At 54.4% G+C, this 6,069-nt stretch overlaps 1 protein-coding gene across 1 annotated transcript in view; it reads left to right on the top strand.

The window, feature by feature from the left end:
• The window catches only part of SHANK2 (SH3 and multiple ankyrin repeat domains 2), a 516,281-nt gene that overhangs the window by 180,084 nt on the left and 330,128 nt on the right, over window positions 1–6,069 (top strand). The window lies entirely within an intron of this gene.

Genomic DNA, 6,069 nt, shown 5'->3' with positions numbered 1-6,069 from the left:
ACAAGTTCCTCCGCCGGTTCCGCTCGGTAGCCCCCCCCTCCTTCCCCCCCCCCCCCCCGGCGCCTTTAGCACTCAGACCAGGGCATGGCAGAACTCGGGGGCGTCCTAGAACACGCAATGCCTGAGGACCCAGGCCTGGAGGGACGCCAGAGCTTAGAACAAAGCGGCTTCGGAACCCCAAAGCGCGGCGTACCCGCTGCTGCCCAGACGAGGGACCCCTCACAGGCGCAGCACCCCAGGGTGACCCGAGCCAGCTTCAGACATCGTGGGGCGCCGGAACCGCAATGAATACAAACACAACACGCAAGAAAACGTAGCCGACGGGACGCTGAGAAGCAGGCAGCAGGCAGCGGTAGGACGGCTGAGGCACACGTTGGTCGGGGCCCCCCTTTCCATCGGAGCTGGGGGGCTGGGTGGATGGAGAGCCAGGCCTGGAGGCTGGAGGTCCTGGGTTCAAGTGTGGCCTCCCATCCTCCCCTAGCTACGAGGCCCTGGGTAAGTCACTTGGCTCCCATTGCAGAGCCCTTCCTGCTCTTGGCCTTGAAGTCCACCCACAGTAGTGGGTGGAAGAGAGAAGGGGACGGTTTTATTGTTTTATTTTCCATAACAGGCCCTCGTGGGGGCTCTCTTGCTCTCTGCCCGAAGACAGACTCGATCTTGGGGCCTGGAAGGGGGGTCCGAGCAAACCTCGAACCTCGCCGCCCGAAGTGCTTTTGGGGGTGAATGTTGACGGCTAAACGGGCCCCGAGGCACGTCGTTCGAAGCCGTCAGGCAGCGACGACCGGCTGAAAGGGGGGACTAAAATGAAGCTGAAGACGCTCGTGGGGCGTTCTCAGGGGGCGGCTTCCCTCTTCCCTCTTTCCTTTTTCCATCTTTCCTCACAAGGACGCTCAGACAGACGGAATGTCAAACTAGGCGTCGGGGGCCTGGGTTCGAATCCCAGCCTCCCTCCTGAGCACCTTTGTGAAGAGGGAGACGCGGCGTTCTCTCCAGGCTCTGATCTAAAATAAAGATGTCTGTGAAGCGGGTTTAGCACCCAGGAAGACCCTCGGAGACCCTCCGGCCCCGCCCTTTCCTGGTAGAGATGAGCAAACGCAGCCTGGAGGAGGAAGGTGTGCCCGGGCTGCGGCGTTGCCCTGTGGGTGAGGATCGGAGGCCTCCCGAGGGGGCGCTCAGGAGCGAAGGCGGCCGGAGCAGAAACCCGGATGTGGAACTACATATGGCAGAGGCCGGGCGGCCCCAGGGCTGGGCTCTTTGGCCATGGGTGCTGCGGAGGAGCCCAGCGGGAGAGGCACAGAGGGGGGAGAGCCAGGAGGCACACGGGGCAGCGGGACGAGACATGCACGTGTGTGTGCATGTGTGTGTGTGCGTGTGTTGTGTGTGTGTGAGAGAGAGACAGAGACAGAGAGACAATGAGAGAGAGAAGGAGAGGGAGAGGGAGGAGGTGGGGAGGGGGAGGAGATGGGGAGGGGGAGGGGGGCCCATCTCAGAAGGGGTTTTGCATTTTTTCTTTCATGATCATGAGCAAAAGTCTACCCGCTTAATAGCAAAACCTTCCTTGGGAAAATGGTTTGGGGGAGGCAGAAGACTTCCAAAAACCAACCTCTTGCGATGGCTCCCATTTCATCAGATTTAGACGGTCAGATGCAGCCGTTGGTGAATGAATCCGTCCATCAAGAACCATTATGGAGCACCTCCTGTGTGCCAAGCTCTGGGCAAAAAGAAGGGCAAAAAACAGTTTCAAGGAGCTTCTGCTCTTCTGGGGGAGCGCCGTGTAAATAATTAGCTTCTACAAGGTCGGTCACCGTGGAAGGTCTTCATCTAGGGGAGGGCTTTGGCCTTTGGACCCTGGAGGGACAGGAAAGGCCTCCTGGCGTCCACCAAGGGATGTGTAAAGAGCTCTTTGCCCTTGTGTTAGAGAAGATACTGATGTTGTGGATTCAGCGTAAGGGCACATCCGGCTTCCTTTTCCTTTGGGGCAGGGGAGGGCTGGTTGCTCATTCCTAGTCTATGTGATGCAGAGGAGGGCACCGGCAGGGGTGTCCGTGTCTTCTCCCCCTAAATCATGGTGTTTCCACTGTGCCGTGCTGGGGTGAGGCACGACAAGGAGAAAATATCGCTTCTCTCTTTGAGTCTGGGCTCTGCAGGGTGCTGCCTGCGTGACCTCGGGACAGGCCCTTCTCCTTTGGGCCTTTCTGATCCCCATCTGTAAAAATAGCCCCCCCAAAGTCCCAAGAATATCCGTGAAACCTTGCACGGTGCAGCCCCAAGCATTGTTCTGGGCATCCGATGGAATTGTCTATGAGGAGGCATTGTGGGACACCTTCCAGGCTCTAGAAACATCAGGACGGGCAAAAAGAAGAGACACCCAGTTCCTCGTGGCCCGTCGAGGCTGGGGCTCTTCAGAAAGACGAGGTTTGGGGCTTGGGACTCCCTCACTGGTGCATCCCACCGGCTTTGGCTCATCCGTGTCTTCTTAGGGTCGTCGCCTTATCGTCTATCTGGTGGGCGTCTCTCAGCCATTCTTGTAAGCTGATCCACCTGTGAGTTCCCCAGGGGTGTGTTTTTTCTGGCATTTCCAGAAAGGCCTGCTGGGCAGGACCTGTGGAATCAGGAAGTTTCGTTTCTCTCATTTTACAGAAGAGGAAACTGAGGTCAAGGAAGATGAATGGCTTTTCCCGAAATCACAGAGACAGAGCTGAAATTGGACCCGGGACTTGGGACAGTAGGAAGAATCCTGGATTTGTAGTCAAGGACCTGTGTTCAAATCCTCTACCTGCCACAGAAAGTACCATCGTTGCCGTTGTTGCTGTTGTTGCTGTTGTTCAGTTGTCTCATTTGGGTCTGACTCTTCATGACCCCATTTTGGTGGTTTTTTGTCAGATAGGAGAGCGGCTTGCCATTTCTTTTCCAGCTCATTTTACAGAGGAGGAAACTGAGGCAAACTGTGTTCAGTGACTTGCTTAGGGTCTCCCAGCTAGTAAGGCTGGTTTGGAACTCGGGTCTTCCTTACGCCAGGCCTGTGCTCTCTCTTCAATGGGCCACCTGGCTGCTCACTTAGTACTTGTGCAATCTCTCCCTAAAAAGGCCACCCCCCCCACTACGTCCGTGGCCTGGTGGCCGTAATGACAGCTGTGTTCTTTTCCCTGCACTACGGTTTGATGGATTCGTTGCCTTTACATGTGTGTTCGCACACGTGTGCTGGCAAGGATGGGAACAGGGAGGCCGCCTGACTTCTAAGACTCTGTGGCCGGCAGCTCGGGTCTGTCAGTCACTGAAGAGCCCGGAGGCCTTCCTTCCTCCTTCCTCTTCCACGCCGCTCTGTCCTTCCCGTCTATTAAGCCTCCTTTCCTCCAGTGGCTGACGTGATCGGAGGCTCTTGGCCCATCCTGGAAGGGGCAGCTCCACCTGCGTCCAGTTCTGACACGGCCCCCCAATCCCTGCCTTCTTGGCAGCGAGGGGAGTCGGGCTCTGTCCTCCGGCAGGCCCAGTGTGGAGCCCTCCGACCCCGCACGGGGAGCCGGTGCTTCTGAATCCTGGATCCGCCTCACAGCTGCCCCTTCCCTGAGGTTGGACAAGGCGGGCTGGCTCTCCCGGAGCCAGGGCAGGTTTCCAGGAGGACTTTAAGGGGCTTCGGCCACTAGTGGGCTGGAGGATTGGAAGGGCCCTTTTGGGGCGCCCGAAGGCCAGGACCTGCATACTGCCGGGAGATCAGAGGGATGATTGTGGCCGGAGAAGGGCCTGGAGGAAAGGTCACTTTCTGCCCAGGCTTTTGCAGTGTGCGGTGATTCCCTGGAAGGAACACTAGAAGATGCTAAAGGGACAAAAATGAATCATATGGAAATAGGTATCAAGGGGTAACATTCGTAGAGCTCAGTGGAACTGCTTGTCGGCTCTGAAAGGGGGAGGGGAAGAAAATGAATCAATCATGGAAACGTGGGAAAATATAAACAATTTAATTTAATAATAATTTAAAAAAAAGAAGATGCCAAAGTGGGGACCACCCAGGACAGTAGTGGTGGGTTCAGCGAATGCATCTAGTATGAGATGGAGAGGGCCAGGGGCAGCTGGGTGGCTCAGTGGATGGAGAGCCAGGCCCAGAGATGGGAGGTGCTGGGTTCAAGTCTGCCCTCAGGCACTTCCCAGCTGCATGATGGGGGCAAATCAATGAACTCCCATGGCCCAGCCCTTCCCACTCTTCTGCCTTGGAGCCAATAGGCAGGATTGATTCTAAGATGGAAGGGAAGAGTTTCCAAAAACAAGATGGAGGGGGTAAGATGTCAGAGAAGCACCCTAGGGTGGGAGGACGGAGGAGAACTGTCCTGCGGGTTTTTATCCATGAAAAGAGAAGAGATACCTTCCTTCCTCTCTGGAGAGTTGTGAGGCGGAACATAGCCACAGAGAAGCTGGTGCCTAGGCAGCAAGATGGCGCTCTGCCTTTGACTTGGAGTCAGAAGGAGTTCAAATCCCGATTCAGACAGGTCCTCGTGGTGTAAGCTTGTCTCAGCCGTGGAATCTGTGTAGGCTTCGGTTTCCTCATCTGTACAATGGAGATACTCATCGAATTTACCTGACAGGGTTGTTGGGAGCTTCAGATGAGATAATGAATGGAAAGGGCTTTATTAAATCGGTTTTCCGTGTCATTAAAAACAAAATTTTAAGTTAAAAGAGAAAGAATACGGGGCAGCTGGGTAGCTCAGTGGATTGAGAGCCAGGCCTAGAGACGGGAGGTCCTGGGTTCAAATCCGGTCTCAGACACTTCCCAGCTGTGTGACCCTGGGCAAGTCACTTGACCCCCATTGCCTACCCTTACCACTCTTCCACCTATAAGTCAATACACAGAAGTTAAGGGTTTAAAAAAAAAAAGAGAGAAAGAATAAAAAGTGCTTTTTACATACCACAAAGTTCTGTATAAATGCTCGCTATTATTATCATCATTATCTTTAATTTTTTTTAAAGCAGTAGGGAGCTATTAGGGTTTGGGAATGGACCACTGGTGGCACCTTAGTGCCCGGAGCACCACACCTGGGGTCCTGAAGATGCATCTTTCTGAGTTCAGATCTGGTCTAAGATATTTCGTAGCTTTGTAACCCTTGGCAAGGTAGACCCTCACCCTGTTTGCCTCAGTTTCCTCGTCTGTAAAACAAGCTGGAGAAAAAAAAGGCTCTTTGCCAAGAAAACCTCAAACGAGATCATGAAAAGGCGGACACACCGAAAAACGATTGAACCGAAGAGCGGAATAAATATGCCAATGTCTGTCCGACCTGCATTTTGGCAGTCATTTGGGCTGCTTTGTGGAGGCTGGACTGGAGAGAGGTGGAGTCCGGGGGCTCTGCTGATTGTCCAATAGGGGGTTCGGAGAGACTGAACCAAAGTGGGAGCTAGTGGTGCAGGGCCTAGAAAAGAGATTTGGGGAGGTGGGGCTGGCTCTAGACAGAGTTGTCATGGAGAAGAACTAGGAAGAATCTGCTTGTCCCGGAGGAAAGCCAGAGTAGGGAGTGGATGTTCCAAGAAGGCAGATTTAGATTTCGGAGGTCTTGGTGAACATGAATGAGTGAATGAATGAATGAATGAATGAATGAGTGAATGAGTGAATGAATGAATGAATGATCCTTCATACAAAGCAGCAGCCAAGGGGTTGCCTTGGGTGATAGTGGGGTCCCTTTTGCTTTAGGTTACAAGATCGCAGAATCACCCCCCCCCCGAGCTGGAAGAGACCCCTGCGGCCATCTCACGTAGCCCCACCATTTTGCAGGTGAGGTGGGATGAGTGTGTTGGATGAGGCAGAGAGGGTTGTTGATTGGACTCAACGCCACGAGGGTCCCTCCTAGCTTGGAGGTTCTGAAATACTCTGATCCCTCCTGCAGGGGACTATTGGGAGGAGCCAAGAAGACAATGGACAGGAATGGGCTTGATAGGAGACCAGATAGGATGCCAATGGCTGGTGTCATTCTCTAAAGCAGGAAGAGCCCTGCCTTAGGGACCAAGAGCTCAGGGTTTGGGGCCTGACTTTGCCACTAACTCACTGGGCACTCTTAGGGGAGTCATTTCTCCCCCCCCCCCCCCGAG

The sequence above is a fragment of the Gracilinanus agilis genome, chromosome 6 (genome assembly GCF_016433145.1).
Source record: "Gracilinanus agilis isolate LMUSP501 chromosome 6, AgileGrace, whole genome shotgun sequence".
Classification (NCBI taxonomy): domain Eukaryota; kingdom Metazoa; phylum Chordata; class Mammalia; order Didelphimorphia; family Didelphidae; genus Gracilinanus; species Gracilinanus agilis.
The sequence above is the reverse complement of the archived record's forward strand: the minus strand, read 5'-3'. Positions and strand labels throughout refer to the sequence as shown.